General features: G+C 39.0%; 1 long non-coding RNA gene across 1 annotated transcript in view; it reads right to left on the reverse strand.

Moving 5' to 3' along the window:
* Positions 1-22069, reverse strand: part of LOC115286700 — a 44138-nt gene extending 22069 nt beyond the window's left edge. Inside the window, exon 1 of the long non-coding RNA XR_003906220.1 lies at positions 21988-22069. This is a non-coding gene — a long non-coding RNA (uncharacterized LOC115286700). The remainder of the gene's footprint in view (positions 1-21987) is intronic.
* Between the last annotated feature and the right edge of the window lie 263 nt (positions 22070-22332).

The raw sequence follows: 22332 nt of genomic DNA on the forward strand, positions 1-22332 counted from the left end.
CCATCCATGTTGCATGTCTTTTAAATTAATTTTAAGTGTAGATGTACTCATACTGTGATGTTGACACTCAGTTTTGAGTCAACTTACATGGACATTCTGTTTCTTCTACTAAATATATCTGAATTACAAATATAAGTTTCCCACAATATTTAGTAGGAAGTAGTTGATATGAAGACTTTAAAGTGAGTCAGGTATTTTGGACCTTGATCATGGGAGGGGACACTGATCTGCATTGATGGTCACCCTCGATAGCCAGATGAAGAATTGTGGTCTATGATGATTGACCATCCAGGAGTTTCAAGAAGGAATCTAAAGGCACATCTGTCTTCTGAGGTGATGGTACTAGGTGACCTTGCCCCTTATGCTTAGATATTAAAGAAGCATACTAAGGCAAACAGTAAACTGAGATTGGACAAGAGGGAGGGGTATCAAAGGAAGAATCGAGGGGTGGAGGAAGACGTGGAGATAAGGAAAAAAATGTTGTCTGTGTTGTTACCTGGATTCCTCTCTGGTTCAAGGTCAGACTATAGCTGATGATTGGTTCCTTTGAGAAGCAGGGGCTCTCATGTAGGAATAAAGTCAAAATAGTTTACGCTGTGTTGTTTCCAAATTATCAGTAGATCAGATTACTGGCGGTTTGTAGGGCCAATGGGAAATGGTCCTTCTGATCAGACTCGAGAGAATGCCTTATTAGTGGTGTGCTGCATGCCTCTAGGCCACAAACTGGATTTTGGGTTGGAAGAGCAACGATTTTGCAGGACTATTATTCTAAATCCTTGTACCCATGTGATAATTTCAACTACTTTGTGATTTTATTCTTTTTCTTTACCTAAATGTTGTAAGTATGGGCATAGGAATCATTGCTTCTAACATTTTAAACTAAAATTTAAACTGGTTAAGTTATCTTGATTCACTTGAATTTTGTGAAGCTCTAAAACATTAGAGAAATACAAATTTAAATGTAATATCTAAGATATACTTCATGGGTAATAAAGCTAATTTCTGATCTAGGATGCCTGGGTGGTTTGGTCAGGTAAGTGTCCAACTCGTTTGTTTAATTTTTTAAAATATTTATTTATTTTTGAGAGAAAGAGCACAAATGGGAGAGGGAAGAGAGAGAGGAAGACACAGAACATGAAGCTGGCTCCAGGCTCTGAGCTGTCAGCACAGAGCCTGATGTGGGGCTCATACTCAGCGAACTGTGAGATCATGATCTGAGCCAAAGTTGGACACTTAACTGACTGAGCCACCCAGGTGCCCTTAGCATCTGACTCCTGATTTCTGCTCAGAGCATGATCCCAGGTTGTAGAATTGAGCCCTGTGGCGGGATCTGTGCTGAGTGTGGAGCCTGCCTAAGATTTTCTCTCTCTCTGTCTCTCTCTCCCCCCACCCCCGCTTTCCCTCTTTACTACTCATGCTCTCTCTCTCTTTCTCTAAAAATAAACAAAACCCCCAGAAAAATAAATAAATTTCTGATATATTCATGGCTTATGATTATTTATTTCACCCATCTACTTTAGTAGGTCCACTATCTAGAGTTGCTGGCTTAGCCAGATAATTAAGGGATATAAATTATTCATTTGACATATTTCCCTCCAATGTAAGTGATGTAAAATTGCATACTGACACTTAAATAGTAAGATTACTTCATATTGGTCATGGCAGAGATGTGCAAAGTCATATTAAAAAGATAAAAGAGCTCCAATAACTATAAGATTCAGCTATAGCCTAATGAGTACGTGTAGATAAATATTTGATCAGAAGGTGAATTTATCCACCATATGGAATGGAAGCTCAGAAGTTAAACATTGGCCGTGTCAGTAGAAGCTAGGTCTTGAGCTAGAAGAAGACTTTGCTCATGAGTTGTCTGGTCTCAACTGGTAGGTAGTTTATATTGTAGTGATGAATATATTATTATCTTAGCTTCACTTGATTAAGCACTGGATATTCTAACTGTGCTTGATCATACTCATCATTTACCATGAAACTTGTTAATAAATATATAGTTCCCCTCGATGTGCTCTGTGTCCAAATGGACACAAGCAATACATAACCTATACATAATTACAAATTAATAAGTTGAAATTATAATAATATGCAAATATAACATATAATAATATAAATTCTCCTTTTACAACAGTCTTAAAAACCAGCTTTATATGCGTCTACTTCTGGCCTGAGAGATGTAACCCTCTTTAGGATGCTCTCAACTTCCTAACCCTGCAGGACTTAAAGCTCATTCGAACCAGGTTGATCACAGTAAAATCAGTGCTCTACAGTGAAGCCTCCAGAGAGAGAGTTGGCTTTTCCCTCCTTTTATTTTACTGTCTAAGAAAGCCTTCTCCCTGTGGAACATACACTCATGTTATGTTTTCTACTAGATAGAAGTTCTTGGAGAGCAGAAATTCTACTTAATTAATCTCTGTAGTTCCCACTCCCCATAGTGACTTATTCTTCGTGAATGTATTCAGTGAATAAAAGGGAGAAGACAGGTGGTTTGCAGTTGCAGGTGTTTGAACTCATCCCAGTTCCCTCCCATGGCCACCAGATAGCCAAGCAACTTAGTGGAAAGTAGTAAGTGTTCAGTGCACTTAGTTTGCCAAATTAGTTCTCCTGTGGTATTCATAAACTCCCCCACTACATTGCTCATTCAGAGGATGCCATTCTTGAGGTTTCTCTTGTTTTCATTTTCTTCTTATGGATATGGATAATGCTTACAAAAAACAAGCAAATAAAAAAAACCAAGTTAAAGAACAATTTCATTTTTTCGTCCCAGACAATGGAGCTAACGCATGCCATAAAACCATTTATTGTCTCTTGAAAATGGTGGAAGTCCTACCAGCTTCTGGGTTTTTATATAGTTCAACTACCAGTGGGTTTTTGGATGGCTGTCTCTCCTCATAATACCTATTTAATAATTCTATCACAAGTAAAGTCCCACAAATTTTGCCAACTGCCTCTTTTGTTCCATAGACTTTAATTTTAGTTGTACTTTAATAAAAGATTGACAGAAAATTATTTTCTTAAAAAAAAATCTGCGTGCTGCTATATCCAAAAATTTGCCATAACTATTTCAAAGCACACATTGCCTCAAAATATGAAGGAAGAGGTAGTTCATAGTTCATAAATGTGCACCTATTAAATTGATACTTTGAGTGACAGCTGAAGACTAAGGAACTCAAGATCAAAAGTTTCTTTCTAAAGACAAATGTCACCCTGAAGCCAGCCATAGAATTCCAAAAAGAATGTAGGAGGTGGATTTATTTTAGTCAGAGTAGCTAGTTTAGAAGCAACTTTTGGCTTTGAACATTTGTTTCATTCTTCATCTTCTTTGGACAAAAAAAAGAATTCTGTCAAGGTCTTGATGATCAGTCACATTTTATGGAATATTAGGGCTAAAATATTCTATACTCTTCCTTTCATAGATAGGAAAGGCAAGCTGCAGCAAGTTAAATTATTTGTATTAAAGAGGACAATTTTTAAACCAAAATTCTAGGGGCGCCTGTGTGGCTCAGTCAGTTAAGTGTCCAACTCTTGATTTTGGCTCAGGTCATGATCTCATGGTTTGTGGGATCAAGCCCCATGTTGGGCTCTGTGCTGACAGCATGGAGCCTGCTTGGGATTTTCTCTCTGCCTCTCTCTTTGCCCCTCCCTCCCTTGCTATCTCTCTCCCTTTCAAATAACTTAAACAAAAAAAGTAGAACTCTGTCTCCTAACAGTCAGTGGATTAGGCTCCTACCTTCCTTTGGCTTTCAGAGCCATTTTTGAGTCAATGGAGATAATTTCTAAAAGAGGAATTAAAAAAAAAAGATGTTTGAAGATAAAGCTGTGATTTCTTTCCTCTTCCAGATTTGCTAACATTCCATCAGAGTGATCTCAGCAGTGTTTATTGTTTAAAAGACCACTTGTTGTTGACATTTTTGCTTTGTTGAGATAGTCATTTTCTGAACCAAAATAGAATAAAATTGGAGATCTACACTGCATGCATCTATGTGTGTAAGTAACATTTTGGAGTCTTTTAGAAAAGGCTGTTTTTAAGTGTTTTGCAAGAAGTCTGGATGGTCACAAAGGCAAGTTGGTAATCAGATGGTATATTCATGGAGACCACTGAAGAGTGCAGAAATCAACGTGGGGTGAAGAGAAAGGGATAGTTACATCAAATGGTTGAAGTAAGAAAAATTATATGCATTTTACGATAAAGCAGAAAAATAAATCTCAGTCAAAACATGGGTTAGGGCAACATTTCCTAGTCCTAGGCACACATCAGAATGATCTTGAGAGCTCTTAAAAAATTACCAAGGCCTGGGCCTGGCCCTACCCTTAGATAAATCACAGTGGGGTGGGTGAGCCTGGCATCCGGACATTGGCATTTTTTTAAAAGTTTTGCAGGTGAATCTGATATGCTGCCAGGGCTGAGAGCCACCAGGGTAGGGTGGTAAAAAAAACACAAAAATGTGAGGGTTTGGAATGAAAGAATAAGCAATTCATTCACTTAAAAAAATTTTTTTTACATTTATTTAATTTTGAGAGACAGAGTGAGACAGAGCATGAGCAGGCGGGGAACAGAGAGAGAGACACACACACACAGAATCTGAAGCACGCTTCAGGATCTGAGCTATCAGCCCAGAGCCTGATGTGGGGCTTGAACCCACAAACCGTGAGATCGTGACCTGAGCAGAAGTCAGACACTCAACCGACCAAACCACCCAGGTAAATCTAAGCAATTCATCCTTTAAATGGGAGAATAAAAATGGATTTATCTTAATCTTGTGAGAAGAGCTGAATTCCTGTCTTGATTTTACAGGATCTAATACAGTTCCTCACCAAACAGCAAAGCTAGAAGCTTTCTAGCATGTGAACAGGCCCTCCAGGGCCATAGAGGCCAGTTGATTCTCTACCACTTTGCAAGAAGCCCACCCTAAAGCTACCTCCTCTCACATTCACAGTAACATGATTCTTTTCCACCTTCCAGGCATTTCCCTGCCCCCGCCCCTTTTTAAAGGCATTAAGTAATCTCTACACCCAGTGTAGGGCTTGAACTCACAACCCTGAGATCAAGAGCTCCATTCTCCACCACCTGGGCCAGCCAGGGGCTCCTTCCCGTTAACATCCTTAGCACAAGTGCAGGACAACCTTGCAATTCAGCCTCGACCCTTATTCAGAGATCATGTTTGCTCTGTTCCGGCAGGCGTTGCCGTTAGCTTTGCTGACAAGAAGGTTTTTCATTCATTCATCCAATATTTAATGAGTGCTGACTGTCTGCTGGGTACTCTTCTAGATGATGAGGATATGACATTGGAGAAAATACACAAAAGTTATTATCCTTGTAGTACTTACATTCTGTTTATTCATTTAATGCTTTGATTGACATATGTGGTGTTTGAAGTAGGGTTGTACACTTTGTAGCTACCTTGAGAAAAATCCCTCAGTAGTTGCTCCCAAACGTTTTGTTTTATTTTCCCTTTTTGAAATCAGAAAACTTAGCCTTTTTCCTTGATCAAAAAAAAAAAAAACACCCCAAAACCAAAAAATCTAAAAAACAAAAAAAACCAGTGCTCCCTTGTGAGGCCTGGACAAGAGCCACCGTCAGGCTGCCTTCCATCCATCCAGAGGCAACGGGTCCACAGGCCTGAAGACCGAACTAGATGTACTCAGGCCAACTTGTGTCATTCCAGATATTCAGTCTGGTCTTTCAGGGGGAATGAATTTCATTTCCACAAAACAACTTTCCAAGAAGCGGCATCACTTTAAATTATACTTAGATGCACGAGGCAAGAACATGTTAAATAGCTAACAGACTTCAAACAAAAATCCTGGAACCATTGCAGTTAAATGCGAACAGGCATCTTTTGAGGAAGAGTCATAGTGTATCTTAGCTGGAGCGAAGCTTTGAAACAGAAATGGGGAAAATTAGGCATCTGAGAATCAAGGTTTTCTTTTTTTGTTTTTTTAAATTTATTTTTGAGGGACAGAGAGAGACAGCACAAGGATCAGAGAGAGAGAGACACACAGAATCTGAAGCAGATTCCAGACTCTGAGTTAGCTGTCAGCACAGAGCCCAACACAGGGCTCGAACCCACAAGCCGGGAGATCATGACCTGAGCCGAAGCTGGCCGCTTAACCGACTGAGCCACCCAGGTGCCCTAAGAATCAGGCTTTTAAAAAACCTCTGTTGAGCTTAGTCTTCTTCCTGGCTCTCAGCGAGCCAGCCAGCCGCACCCCACTCCTACCCATGGAGATGCACAGTCCTGTCTATTGTGCAGAAAGACCTCATCACAAGGCCCTAATTGGACTTAGTCACAGGTACCATGCAGTTGGTACACCGCATCACCATCCCAGGGCTGTGTCATCGGAGCGGCTTCTGGAGGGGGAAAGGCAAGGGGAACCTGCATTCCCAGGACAGGGGACAGCCTCTTTCAGTGAAGAGCCTCCAAGTGCCTGGGGCCAGATCATGGGGCAATTAGCAGTCATGTCTTTTTTTTTTTTTTTCTTAAGGTTTATTTATTTTTGTGTGTGTGTGTGTGAGAGAGAGAGAGAGAGAGAGAGAGAGAGAGAGAGAGAGCGAGAGCTCAAGCAAGCAGGAGAGGAGCAGAGAGAGAGAGAGAGAGAAGGAGACACAGAATTTGAAGCAGCCTCCAGGCTCTGAGCTGTCAGCACAGAGCCTGACCTGGGGCTTGAACTCACGAACTGCAAGATCATAACCTGAGCCAAAGTCAGACACTTAACTACTTAACTGACTGAGCCACCAAGGCGCCCGGCAGTCATGTCTTTTGGATGATGTTCCCCAACACTGACACAGCAGTCAGAAACAGTGATGATGACGTGACTCTAAAGGAAGAAAGTTGTTACCGCTTGCCGCCGCCATGTGGTTGGCTCCTTATCCCTGGGGAGGGTAAAGATGCTAGCAGCCTGGCTGATGTGGGAGCTGTTTTGGAGAGAAAGTGTAAATTCAGTGCAACCAATATGACAGCTTTGTGGAATGAGGGGGAGTTGAGCTCAGAATAATATAGTGAGATGCAAATTGTGAAAAGTTTGAAGAGATAAAAGAGAATAAGAAAAAAATAGTGCCGCTGTAAATGCCTTGAACTCAGGAGGCTTATTTATCTTTGTGTCCTTGTGCAGTGCACGGAGCAAAAATGTTCAGCCGATATTTGCAGAATTAAAGGCAGACGGAAGAGCAACAGCTACAGCAATAGCAAAAGGAGCGAGAGCTGAAATGAGCTGGACTCTGAAGGTGGGCATGGCCCTTTTGCAGCTTGATATTTGGACATTAGAGTGAATGGCAAGCCCGTGCAATATATGGGGAAGAGAAGGGGGAGACAGAGGAAGAAGGAGGGAGGGGGGGGAGAGACTGACATGTGGATACAGTCAGAAGACAAAATTGTCTTCTTATATTTAATAGATGGGAATTCAACTACATGCATTCATTTAAAAAAGAAGCAAAGAATCGTGTGGAAATTTCAGTCCTGCGTTCAGCTTGAAGAGCAAAAGCCCTGAAGTGAGCCTGAAAAGGAGGCATGATCTCTTCAGATCTGTTTTTCCATGTCAGTTATTTAGTGTGAGCATTTTGCCAAGTGTACGTTTTATACAAGTGTGTTGTGCAGTTTTAAAATACATTTTTTTTCATACAGCATGGTTCTACTTCATGAACCCTAAGGAGAAGAAGTGTGTTGGACGTGTCAAGAGAATGTAGGCTGATTTTCAATTTAGCACCATCCTAATGACCTTGGAGAGTAATTTAAAATATATGTGCTTTCTGTCTTCCCAGCCTAAACCTCCTGTTTATGACGCGGCTTGCCTACAGTTGAGAGGTAAGACATTGGCTTTATTTCTGTGATTAGAGTTCTCCTACCAAAAGGTTATCTTCTCTGAGTTCCCAGAGAACCCTGAATACATCATCTATTTATTTGTCTATGTTTCAGAAAATATTCTAGGCCCTTTGAGTTGGGGGCCATATTTTATTTATTCTTCTCCTGTGCCAGATGTTTGGAGCAGTTTTGGGCACATAAGTGGTATTAAGGTATGTCTGTTACGTGAATCAGTAAAGGATGAATGCAGGACTAAAACCAAAATGATGACCATAATGAGCTTTTTTTAAAAGTAAATTTTCACGTTTAATTCACCCATGATTTGACTGATTTTCCTAAACAGATGACTAAGATTTCAATTAAAGAGTCCTATGATATATTATTATAGAGGAATTAATGATCTAAATCCAGAAAGACCCATGTAAGCATTTAGTCAAAATGCTGGCTTGCTGTCATTAGTCTGAGATACAAGGGCCCGAGGGACAGTTACACAAAAGCCTCAACAATAGGGGTCATATGAAGGGTATCTGATGATTATCGTATCAGATTATTCAAAAAGTGCCTGCCCATTACCTGCAGGTTACAAATTTGGACACGCTTTATAAAAACTAGAATTTCTACAGGAATGAAAAGTCAAGAGTATCCTTTGCAGAAGACCTAGGATAGAACAAGAGCTCAGTCTCCATTTCTGTCTTCAATGTTTCTAGGCCAATTCAGAGAACACCAGACCAGTGTTCTAATGCTCTCTGGGGGTCACTCTTTCTCATGGATGGTATGGTATGGTGTCCACTTTCTTTGTAAGTTAAGTGGAGTCAGGTGACACTTAATCTCTCATGGTCAGTGTGTTTATGAAGAATTATATGATTCTGATAGATTAGGTAAAACAGATAAAGTGCCTGAGCTGTTTTTGACCCTACTGTGTCTTCTTTCTCAGTATGGTTCCTCAACATACCTAGTGGTGAAATGACCAAAAAAAAAAAAAATGAAGTTACAGAACTGGACTGATTTCCTTTGGAAGCAGTCCATAAAGATGAGTATGGATATCCAGGGCACACAAGGCAATATGCCAAATTCTTCAGTAAAAGAAGAAAGCAAGTAAGGAGAATCTTCAAGGAGTTTTGGATTTCTGAAGGCAATAGATCTAGAATCCATAACAAACATTTAAGCACTTTATAAAACAAAGATATTTATAGATCAAAGCAATGCAGTATAATCCAAGTATATGCACATGAAGAAGCTTCATAGTAAATACCTACCTAGAATCGGAAAGATTTAGTGAGGAAAAGACATACTGCTAGAGACAGCCTGTGGATCTTATTTTGAATGCAGGGGCATGACTTATGGAGGAAGAGGGCATTATTTGGCTAAGTAGCGGTATTTCATGCACAAAGGCACAGAGGCACGTTGCACATGGAAGACGGCCAGCAGATGAGGTGCCACTGGAAGGGAACACATTGGGGAACATTAAGAGATCAGATCAAATAGACATTTGGGAAGACATTTCTCCCGAATTAGATGAATGATGAACACACACTTTGAGGTGAATTTCAGGCATTGCTTAGTCATTTGGAAAAACAGAGGAAATCTAAGCTAGAAAGGGCGCCCTCACTTCTTGTGCATGGCACTCTTCTACCATCCTGGACTTTGACACCACACTTATGACTTCATTTCACAGCCCAATCAGTTTTCATTTCCTTGCCCTTTTCAAAGTACCTTAATGGTTTTCCCTTCTAGCTGCCTTGGGGAGAGACTGCACCTCCTGTCATCAGGGCTCCGGCAGCCCTGTGTCTCCTCGCTGCCATCACACCATGCCGGCAAAATCAGCAAACAGATGTCCCGGTTCTTTTGGAACGAAAACATGTCAGAGACAGAACCAGTATCAACTGCTCCAAAATTGCATTTTCACCTGCTTCTGTGGGGCATGTTCTTATTTAGGAGGAAATTATTCTGAATATTGTTTAGAGGCTGTCTGTCCCCAGAACTAGCCTTTCCTTTCTTTTCCTTCCTCCCCAGTGATCTCATTCGCCACTCTGCCAAGAGTGCACCCCTTATAATTGGAAAAGTTACTGATCTCATCCTGTCTGCTTTCAGTCTGAATGAGCAAGAGTTGTTGTGGCTCAGAGGTGAGGCCTCTGTGGGATGGTGGCTCCAACCTCTTAGGCTGCTTGCTTGGGGCACCGGGCAGTGCGCCCTCTGGGATTGCTGGGGATCCGGGGATTCCGAGGGGCAGTGTCCGACCTCGTTACAGAACCTCGTGCTGGGGGAGGAAGGGAGCAGTGGACAGAAAACACGGAGGGAAGTGTGAGCTGCACCCAGCACCTGCTTCCACGCAAGTCCATTCACGTCGCGGGATCGCATGAATTGTGTCAAGTGGGAGATCTGGACTGCATAATGTTAAAGGGACGTTCCAGATCTAAAAAAGGCAACGATTGGGGCGCCTGGATGGCTCTGTCGGTTAAGCGTCTCTCTCTGGGTTTCAACTCAGGTCATGATCTCGCAGTTTCATGGGTTCGAGCCCCACATCCGGCCGTGCACTGATGGTGTGGAGCCTGCTTGGGATTCTCTCTCTCTCTCTCTCTCTCTCTCTCTCTCTCTCTCTCTCTCTCTCTCTCTCTCTCTCTCTCTCTCTCCCCCTCCCCTACTCATGCTGTCTCTCTCAAAACAAATAAACCTTAAAAATTTAAAAAAAGTGATTTTATATCTTTCTCAGTAACAAGAAAGCCTCCAGAAAGCAGACTTGCAGGAGACCTATTTGTTCTGAAGACATTATTTGCCATATTCCATAGTGTCCTATGAGTGCGTGACAGAATGGAAGACCTGGAAAGAGGGGACCTAGGTTCCCAGACAAAGGCCTTGAAATTTTCTCTAAATGAGTTCTATTTAACATGCTCTCTGTCTCTCTATAGATCCAGTTATAAAGAAGAGACTCAAATAATCGAGCACAATTTAAAAGATAAACTTCCATGCTGGAATCATATGCCTTACCTGAAAACTGACATGTACTTATTATCAAGAAAAACTGCAGTTTTTTTGTATTCTGAGACAAATATTAATTAATTTTACATTTAATTAATTTTTTATAATTTCATCCAAGTTAGTTAGCATATAGTACAACACTGATGTTAGGAGTAGATTCCTTAATGCCGCTTACCCATTTAGCCCATCCCCCTCCCACAACCCCTCCAGTGACCATCTGTGTGTTCTCCATGTTTAAGAGTCTCCTATGTTTTGTCCTCCTCCCTGTTTTTATATTATTTTTGCTTCCCTTCCCTAATGTTCATCTGTTTTGTATCTTAAAGTCCTCATATGAGTGAAGTCATATGATATTTGTCTTTCTCTGATTAATTTCACTTAGCATCATATCCTCTAGTTCCATCCACGTAGTTGCAAAGACAAGACTTCATTCTTCTTGATTGCTGAGTAATACTCCATTGTGTGTGTGTATATATGTATATATACATATATATATATGTATATATATATATACATATATATATAGAGCAAATGAGACAAATACTTAGGTAAAATAGTGCTTTTCTCAAACAACTAAATTCATCATAAAATGGCGTTACTGATTATGGCAATTTAGGAAACATTATTTTTAGCTCAGTGGTAATTGTGGATAAACGGGTATGGAAAATGTGACATAGGGAACCAACTCAAACTGCTGGTAAGAAAGGAAACAAAATGATATAGCTCTACATTTCCTGGGGTCTTCCTGTTCCAGAAATGGGATGGAAAGAACCCTTATGTTAGTAAAAGTCTTTTTTAAGTTTATTTATTTATTTTGAGAGAGAGAGAGAAAGAGAGCAGGTGAGGGAGGGCCAGAGAAGGGGAGAGGGAGAAAGAGTCTCCCAAGAAGCCTTCACGCTGTCAGTGCAGAGCCAGACACGAGGCTCACACACTGTGAGATCACAACCTGAGTTGAAATCAAGAGTCTGATGCTGAACCGACTGAGCCACCCATGTGGTCCAGTAAAAGTTTCTTTTTATTTTATTTAAAAACTTTTAATATTTATTTATTTTTGAGAGAGAGAGAGAGAGACAGAGCATGATTGGGGAAGGGGAGGAGAGAGGGAGACACAGACTCCAAAGCAGGCTCCAGGCTCTGAGCTGTCAGCACAGAGCTTGACATGGGGCTCGAACCCACGAGCCATGAGATCATTACCTGAGTCGAAGTCAGAAACCCAACCGACTGAGCCACCCAGGAGGCCCTAAAAGTTTCTTTTTAAAGGTACTTGTTTTTAATGAGCTTTGAGTTATCTCTAATGAACTATCAGGGAACAAAAATACTAACATCTCCATTACATCCCTAAAATTAGTCTCAACTTATCCTATAAGCATATATAACTATTCTTAGGTTTCAGTACCCTCTTTCTCTATAAAATGGGAACATAGAACTGATATACGTCATGAGGTTGATGCAATAAGACAATTATAAAATGAGCTGGTAACAATTAATGAAAAGAAATGCTGACAAAATCATTTGCAAGTAGGAACAAAAACTAATTCCCAAATGGGTTGAATTTTATCCAGCAATAAATTTCTTAATGTTTATTTGAGTTAAGCCAAATAACTAGTTACATCAAGCATTCAGAGTCAGGTAGAGCCACTTGGATAGCGTTTCCAATGGGATCTGAAACCCTAGATCTCTTGAGAGATGGCCCATGTGTCCTAGGTATTGTCACTTTGGCTATCTCTTTGTTACTGCAATTCAGAAAATTCAAAGAAAATCGCGGGTATTTAAAAATGAGCTAATTGATTAAATTTAAATCACTTGAAATATTTAATTAATTTAACAAATAAATAGTTAATATGTATTTATTTCAAAGCCCAAAATATAAACAGTGGAGAGTGAAGTTCTTCCCCATCTGCCCAGTTCCAAGCTCCTTCTCATCTTCTGGTAACTCCGGAAGCTTGACCAGTTTTTAACTGAATTCAGAAAAACTGGATTGTATGCTTAGACAACTCCCTTTATTGGTTCTTTCTAATGTGTTTCATCAAGATGTTGCTTTCTGATGATGTAAGAGAGAAAAAAGTCCTGCAGAAGTAGAAAAGTTCTTGTCTTATTGAGAATAAATATCTTTATTATCTAAATAAAGAACAGACCTCTGTAAAAATATTGTCATCTTGGTGCAGTCACACAGAAGTAACTGGCTTACCAGGATAATAGGAAATTACTAAATATAAGCAGTAAAGTCAATCACTATAATTGATTTTGTTGTATGTCTGCTACATTATTATAATGTTTCATAATCAGTTGTAATTAGAAGCATATATTGAAGTCAACATTAGCCATTGGGAAAACTGTACAATATGAGACCCTTAAATAAGAACAGCTCTAGACATTTCTATTGTATATTTTTCGAAATGCCTATGGAAAATTGTTGATGAGGAATTCCTGGATAAGGAATAGTCTGTGTCTTTGTTTTTTTCTTCTTAAGAACCAGAAGTCCCAAAGATTTGGGCTAATCACAGTTTTAGGGGTTTAGTGAGTTGCAGTACATTTATAATATGGATCGTTTAAGGTTCTGTAAAAATTGTTTCTCACGCATTTATTTTGAAACAAACAACAGGACATCTATCAGTTTGGTGAGAAAAATAGTCCAAACTGTCTCTCTGGATGTGCTTGTTGCACAGAATCCATCCCAACTGGAGATTGCCTAGTCTTGAGTTGAAGGGGAAGGGGGAGGGGGGAAAAGAGGTGGTGGTTATGGTGGAGGGCACTTATGGGGAAGAGCACTGGGTGCTGTATGGAAAACAACTTGACAATAAAATATTGAAATTAAAAAAAAAAGTTCAAGTTCAGATGCATAGGCTCTAGGAATAGGTTTATTGTCTTTCTGGAGCTAGCCACTGAGGGGCTTCATTCTCTCAGATGAGAGAGGTCTTATAGATACTTTTGACATTAAATGAAAAACTTGCCCTCTTATTTGCTTTTGCCTTAGGCCAAGAGAATCCATTTGATCCATTTGAGTGCCTCATCCTTGCTTACTCACCTCCAAATGTCACTTTAAATTACCCCACGTTTATTCTCAAATTTTACTGGTAATTTATTCTTAAACAAGATTGTTTTTAAATCTATCTTTCTGTATTGTTTTAGTTACTTTTTTTATTGACAGTGCAGTTTTCTTGGTTTTTATATCTTGCATAATAATAATTGATATTACTTAACATTTTTATCTTCATTGTTCTTTGCTCTCCTAATTTTTATTTTATTTAGTCACATTGTCTTTATTTTTTCTATTGTTGATTTTTCTTTTGACTTATTTGATCTTACCATTTTGTAGTTTTGGTGGGCTTTCTTAGCTCATGTACTTATTTAATTTTAATAGTTTCTTTAATAATTAGACAGGAAATGAAAGTAGGGACTTCTTTTCTGTTATTCCACATTTGACACTATACTAACAATCTAGAGTTATTGTTTTAAGTAATTGCCTATTATATTCAGCCTAAGAACTAATCAGACCAGCTCAGCAGATATATGTAGTCACACTTTGTAAATTTGTCTCACAAAAATAACTATTTGAGGTAAGTGAGCACTTGGAAGTTAAAAGAAATTATGGCAACCCAAATTATGATTTTCATTAAGTAATCGTTTTGGTGTATTGTTGTTTGCTTAGTGCCATTATTAAAACTGAAAAATAAATTTCAGTTTGGGAAATGTTTGAACATACGGAGTCTCCTGATTAATTTGGGCCTATTGTAATAATCTATTTTACTTAAAATAAGTCCTGTCTGTGGAATGGTGAGCATTGGTAAAGTGGGAAAAAATGGTTGCATTGTTGTCAAAATTATAATAGTTGAGGATTTTCCACAAGATAAAAATGATAATCTGATACAAAGTCATGGAAACTATGTAGATATGTTTTAAATGGAGGTATTGGGGAGTAGCTATGGGCCAATTAAAAACTAGGGGCCAGCTCATCAAATTGTCTCTAGTCTGCCAGCATTATGTATCCAGTATCATTTTAAGAAGGAAAGGTGGAAGAGCAGGAGGAAATGAAGGAAGGTAGAAGGAAGGGAGGAGAGAGAAGGAAGGAAGGGAGGAAGGAAGGAAGGAAAGAGAAAAGGAAAAAAGGGAGGAAGGAGGAGGAAGTGGAGGAGGACAAAAAGAAGGAAGAAAGGGAAGGAAGGAAGGGAAAAAAAGAAAAAGACAGAGGTGGGAGAGAAAGAAAGAGAAAATCTGGATGTTATGAACAAAGTTGAGAAAATATAACTATACCAATTACCAATGTCCTGGTGCATCCATCCATTGCCTTCCAGCTGCTAATTTTAGATAACCTTACTGTCTAGGTACTTTCCCTTAGGATGGGTATGGCTGATGATCCATCTAGGACTAACCCTTGACCATTGCCACCTTTCTACATTATGCTTTCTTGGCTTACTCTTATTGGGAAGTTATGAGGCTGAAGTTGGGTTTTTAAAACATGTTTTCATCTTAATTATTTTTAAATTTATAGTTCAGTGGTGTTAAGTATACACAGTTGTTTTTCAAGAAATTAATAGAAGATGTAAAATATCTGTTAAGATTGTCCACATATTTACCATGTCCATGTCCCTTTATTTCTCCTTGTTTATTATCATTATTTTAAAATTTTATTTAAATCCAAGTTAGTTAACATATAGTGTAATAATGGTTTCAGCAGTAGGATTTAGTCACTCATCACTTACATATAACACCCAGTGCTAATCCCAACAAGTGCCCTCCTTAATACTCATCACCTATTTAGTCCGTCCCCCCATCCAGCACCCCTTCAGCAGCCCTCAGTTTGTTCTCTGTATTTAAGAGTCTCTTATGGTTTGCCTCCCTCTCTGCTTTTATCTCATTTTTGCTTTCCTTCTCCTGTATTCATCTGTTTTGTTTTAGAAATTCTACATATGAGTGAAATATGATCTTAATCTTTCTCTGACTGACTTATTTCACTTAGCATAATACTGTCTCGTTCCATTCACGTTGTTGCAAATGTCAAAATTCCATTATTTTTTGATCACCAAGTAATATTCCATTTTGTGTGTGTGTGTGTGTGTGTGTGTGTGTATACCACATCTTCTTTGAGCTCTTTCCATAATGTGGCTATTATTGATAGTGCTGCTATAAACATTGGGTGCATGTATCCCTTTGAATCAACATTTTTGTATCCTTTGGATGAATACCTAGTAGTGCAATTGTTGAGTGTAGGGTTGCTCTATTTTTAATTTTTTGAGGAATCTCCATACTGTTTTCCAGAGTGGCTGTACCAGTTAGCATTCTTACCAGCAGTGAAAAAGTATTCTCCTTTTTTTGCATCCTCCCCACACATGTTGTTGCCTGAGTTGTTAAGTTTAGCTACTCTGGCAGGTGTGAGGTGGTATCTGACTGGTTTTGATTTGTATTTCCCTGATGATGAGTGATGTTGCTTATCTTTTCATGTATCTATTGGCCCTCTGGATGTCTTCTTTGGAAAAGTGTGTGTTCATGTCTTTTGCCCATTTCTTCACTGGATTCTTTTTTGTGGGGGTGATGAATTTCTTAAGTTCTTAATAGATTTTGGATATTAACCCCTTATCTGATAGGTCATTTGCAAATATCTCCCCCCATTCAATCAGTTGCCTTTTAGTTTTGTTGATTGTTTCCTTTGCTATACAGAAGCTTTTTTTTTTTGTCTTGATGAGGTCCCAATAGTTCATTTTTGCTTTTGTTTCCCTTGCCTCCAGAGACATGTCTAGTAAGGAGTTAAAACACTTTAAAAAGCAAAATACTCATTGCCTGCTTGTGTGAAAATTATACTTCTTATGGTAATGTCTTGCTTCCTTAGCACCACTACCTGTTTCCCTAGTCCTTTTTATTCATGAGAAGCCTCCAAGTGTTTTTTCATCATTTTTTATTTTCCACATGCTCCAGTCAGAAGAGTGAGGGTCTAGTTATTATTGTGTAAAGAATTATCTCTTACTGAGGGTGAAAGAATTAATAATTCTTAGAAACCTGATCAACTAATATAGAGCTACTGTTGATTTATGGTGCATTTTAAATAAAAATATAATCAACATCTAACACTAAATATAACTGGTATGTTTTTCAGTCTTCTTTTTCTTTCTTTCTTTAAAAACTTAAAAAAAATTTTTACATTTATTTTATATTTGAGAGACAGAGAGAGACAGAGCACAAGTCAGGGAGGGACAGAGAGAGGGAGACACAAAATCCAAAGCAGGCTCCAGGCTCTGAGCTGTCAGCACAGAGCCTGACGCAGGGCTCAAACCCACGAACTGCGAGATCATGACCTGAGCCAAAGTTGGCGGCTTAACCGACTGAGCCACCCAGGTGTCCCTTAAAGCTTTTTAAATCTTTGGTTTTTTTTGAGAGAGAGAGAGAAAGACAGAACATAAGTGAAGGAGGGGCAAAGAGAAAGGGAGAAACAGAATCCAAAAAAGGCTCCAGGCTCTGAGCTGTCAGCACAGAGCCCTGATGTGGGGCTTGAATTCACGAGCCATGAGATCATGACCTGAGCCAAGGTCAGGCACTTAACTGAGCCACCCAGGCGCCCCTCAGTCTTTTTTTTTTTTTGTAAGGAGTCATTGAAACACTGTTTTGTTGGTACTTATGCTCTTCTTCCTCATCTTAAGATGAAATAAGATAAAGCACATCTGGTGGAGAAATAAGTGTGAGCCCCATCCCCTTACCCCCATTCTAGTCTTGTCAACTACGACAGAGTTTTACATAAATAATAGACTAAAAGTGAAAACCTTAGTTTGGTAATTTGCTATCATGTAAATAAAACAGATGGCTAGGCTGAATGAGTTTAATGAAACTGATTGCTGTGTATAATATGACACAATCTTGGTCTCTACAGTTCTACTTTAAATGGATTTAAGTAATTGGCACTAATTTTAATTTGTAGCTTTCCTTGTTTCTTTCTCTTTCTTTCTTTCTTTCTTTCTTTCTTTCAGACAGAGAGAGAGAGAGAGAGAGAGAGAGAGAGAGAGAGCAAGAAAGCGAGAGTGAGCAAGCGAGCACACTAGCAGGGGAGGGGCAGAGGGAGAGGGAAGGAATCTTAATCAGGCTCCATGCCAGTGAGGAGCTCCACACAAGGCTTGATCTCAGTCTCATGACTGACCATGAGATCACAACCTGAGCCAAGATCAAGGGTTGGATGCTCAACTGACTGAGCCACCAAGGTGTTCCATGTGGCTTCTTTAATGACTGCCTTAAATTTTTTTTCATAAAGCTTTCTCAAATGGAGGCTATTGATATAGAATGTTCCAAAAGTCTGCTGTTAATGGATGTCAGAGCACTTTATTCATTGATTTTCTCATGTTTGTTGGACTGAAGTTTCTAGTATCAGAGATGAGACTTACTTGGATGTCATTTAATAATGATGTTGAGTAATAACATTATATTCATATAGCACTTTCACTTATAAAATATTTATTTAACTCTGAAAAAAGTGTTATGTAATCAGTAAAGAATGTACTATTTCATCAGACAATGAAGAAAGCAAAATAATAAGGACATGTCTAGTAACCTCATCTTTTTTGACTAAAACTTGGTGTTTCCCTGCTCACATCTCTCCCATACTCTGGGGGTCACTCAGAAGCTTTGAAGTTCCCCAAATCGACTTACTAGGAGAGACTAACCTATTATAATAACAAAGATGACAAACTCCAACATTCAGTTAGTAACTCAGAAAGCAGATACTAGCTAAGGAGCCGGTGGTATAAGTCATTCTACAGGAAACAGTCAAGTTATTTTCCAAAGAATTGTACAAACTTAGATTTACAAATAAAGTTTGAGGTTCTCTAATTCAGCATTCCTGTATATGCAAACACACTCTAGAAAACTTCTCAGACAAATGTCCAGCCCACTGAATCTTGAAGTGATAGGGAGGCTATTATATCTGACACAAATAGATCTGTTGGACAATTTTATATAGTAGAAAATTCTTCCTTAGTGAGCTGACACCAGCCGTTTTATAGCTTTGATACTACCTCTTTCCTTTGGAAGCACACAGAATATGCTTAAACCATGTTGTAAATGACTTTCAGATGTATCTTAGAGTTTAAAAAAGTTATACTTTATAGGAGTTTTCTAACAGGTTTTTTGAGGTATTATTGATATGCAAAAGATAGTGGGCACACCTCCTGATTTCAAAATGTATTACAAAACTACAGTAATCAAAACAGTATGGTATGGCAGAAAGACAGACATACAGACTGATGGAAGAGAATAGAGAGCCCCCCGAATAAATCCACACAGATATAGTCTACTGGTCATTGACAAGGACCGTCTCTTCAACAAATGACATTGGGAAAACTGGATATCCACATGAAAGAATAAAATTAGATCTGGGGCACCTCGGGGGCTCAGTTGGTTAAGCGGCCGACTTTGGCTAAGGTCATGATCTCGCAGTTGGTGAGTCTGAGCCTTGCGTCAGGCTCTGTGCTGACAGCTCAGAGCCTGGAGCCTGCATCAGATTCTGTGTTTCCTTCTCTCTCTGCCCTTGCCCTGCTCATGCTCTGTCTCTCAAAAATAAATAAAGATTTAAAAAAAAAGAAAAGAAAAAAAAGAAACTGGATCCTTATCTTATACCACACAAAACTCAACTCAAAATGGGTTAAAGGGTTAAGCATAAGACCTGGACTATAAAAGTCCTAGAAGAAAGCATGGAAAGGGCTTCTTGACAGCAAAAGCATAGGCAACAAAAGAAAAAATAGACTAGTGGGACTTCATAGAAGTTTTAATGTTCTTTAGCCAAACAGAAAATTGAAAAAATGACAGATCTTGTTCAGGGTATCCCAGCTTCTGAAAGATTTGGGTGGCAAGAGTCCAGTTGTCCAGATGCTCTTTTCATTATTTTTATTTGTCTTCACCAAGAAGTTTCTAGATAAGTGAGTTGTTATCCCACTCACATAAGTCATATTGACTAAAGACTTTATATAGCAACATATATTAACTGAAATCTACAAAGACAAGTGAACAAAAAGATCAACCTTATTAGTTCAAAGTCACTACATAACAGTGGGGAATAAAATAATACATAAATAAAAATATATAACAGTGGGCAGTGACAGGACCTGAATTATGATCTATTTCACCACCTAAAATCAGTTTAATAATTAACAGAAGCATATCATTTTGCATATCATTTCATATCCCATTAGCTATGTTTCCTATGAAATTGGAAATCATAAATTTCTTTTTTGATACTCAACTCAGAGAGGAATCAATCCAGATATAAGTTTGAATCAATATGACTGTTATTCTTGGTGTTTTAGTAAGTTACTTTGGATTTCTGGACTCCATTCTCTTAGTAGTATGATAAAGGTGTCCTACTTCAAGTTACTGATATCTCTATTCTAAGGGTTTTGGACCATCAAGTTCTAATATTCTATGATATGTATATGTAGTCGGGAAAATAAATAAGACTTTAATATGATTGAATGGAGAAACTGCACCCTCTATTTCCATAGTTCTTAACATAATTATGAACAAAGTGTCTAATAAGCAATGTTAATTGACTAATGGAAGATAAAATAATGGACCTGAGGAAAATACAAAATTATAGTATTTTTTTTTCCTGAAAATTTAACAGAAGCTGAAACAAAGCCAGTTATTTTGCTTACACTGTCATGGAGTTATTAATTCTTTACTAGTTTCATTCATTCAACCATCCTTTATTGATATTCTGTTTCTGGTGAGCATGGGCCCAGATCTCATTCAGGGAAAGACTCAGTGACCCAGCTACCAGCTCTTTTGGGGGTTACTTTAACTGAAGAGAGTTGCACTGAGCAGATTCACATTCTTTCTGGGGAAGCTCACATCCAGTGACAGATGATGACAGAGAGAGAAAGACTCAACCAGTTAATAGACAGGGATACGTATTGTAGGGAGAAAGTGGGGGTGGATCTGGAAAAAAAAATCAGTTGTCTGTCTTAATGTGAGTAAAGTGACCATTTTGAGGGAAAATTATTTGTTGCACTGAAATGATTACCATATAATTAATTCCATATTATATCTTTTTTTGAATAAAAAGTTACTGTTATACCATGAATTTTTAATGTAAATGGATTGTTAGTCTCTATAACAGATTTATGGCTTAAACTCAACCATTCTACTTTTACTTCTAGATTTTGCTTCTATTTTAGCAACACAGGCTACTCTGAAAGTGAACCCCTGGAGTTATTGGTCTGCTCTGTCTTTTCCCCCATTCCACTGAGGTTTCATGGACCTGGACACTAGTGAGCTTCCAGATATCCAGAAATTTAAAAAAATGGTTGCATCCCTGTATACCTAATAAAGGGGATAGAAGTATTTCTCCAGTCACACTGATGGGCAGTCTTTTCTAAACACCATATGTGAGGCCAGGATGTCATCTGTTTCCTTTTCAGCCAAGTTATTCGGGCACTCACTTTGCCCCATACTGATACCTGAGGGTGAGTTCTGACCAAATCTTGACACTAGGAACTGATAATTATTGCAGATAACCTTGATTCTCAGAGGGCCATTCCTATCCTTACTCTTTAAGATTCTAAAGAAACCTGTGGTATTACCCAGTTTGGTGATTAAAAATTCTGAACTCTCTCAAAGGCTGCAACCACCATAAGCCCTCTTTGAGAAGAAAAAAGGCAAAACAACAGCAACAAAACAACCAACAAAGCCTTCTATCACTAACCAAAGGACCAGGAAATCGGCAGCCCTGCAAGACAGAAAAGTTTTAGAAACTAATCACTCTGTTCCAACCTATATCACAGAAATAAATGTGGTTTATGCCCACCCAGATCAGCAGAGACCAAGTGGGGAATCCAGACTTCCACATTCACTAGGCGAGTCCCCAAACCATACTCCCCCTGCCCCAGGAATACTGCCATAAAAGGCTGAGCAGGGAGCAGAACTCTCATCCTCACAGGCCACTAACAGGTCTCAACCCTGGTGCCAGTGGAGACCCCATGGGGAACCTGGACTTCCACCTTCACCCTGAAATAACAAGGTCTTCTCTTCCTCCCCTCCCTGGCTTGATAGAAGAGACACAGTAGAGAAGCCCCTGCCTTTGACACTTAGCACTATGTCACACTCCATAGCTTGATATTAGCAGTTCTGTAAACTTGCTTTATATTCAGTTTCATGTATTTTATTCTCACACCACCAGCTTCTACTCTTCTCTCTCAGCCCTTCTAGAAGCCAAACCTCAACTCCTTTTACTCACCAGCACTTCAGTCCATTGATTTAAACATTGTTTGGATTGTCTTTCATCCCCTTGAGAGTCCTTCTTCTTGCTCATCCACTTTGTATTCCATGGTTAATCATTATAACTCTTTCCTTGACTGTAGCTTTAATTCTTTTGCTCCTCTTAAGTTTGTGGCTCTTGTTTGGTGAACCGTGACATGGGTTAAATAGATGGTCTGCTTATTCCTGGCGTTGGCCCACATAGCTGACTCTGGACTAGAACATACAGCCATCCTGAATGGTTATCCTTTAAATTCACGACCATGAACCTAACGACAGCGAGAACATTCATAAATGCTGCCTGGCTGGCAATAATGCTACATTT

Source organism: Suricata suricatta, chromosome 3, assembly GCF_006229205.1.
Source record: "Suricata suricatta isolate VVHF042 chromosome 3, meerkat_22Aug2017_6uvM2_HiC, whole genome shotgun sequence".
Classification (NCBI taxonomy): Eukaryota; Metazoa; Chordata; class Mammalia; order Carnivora; family Herpestidae; genus Suricata; species Suricata suricatta.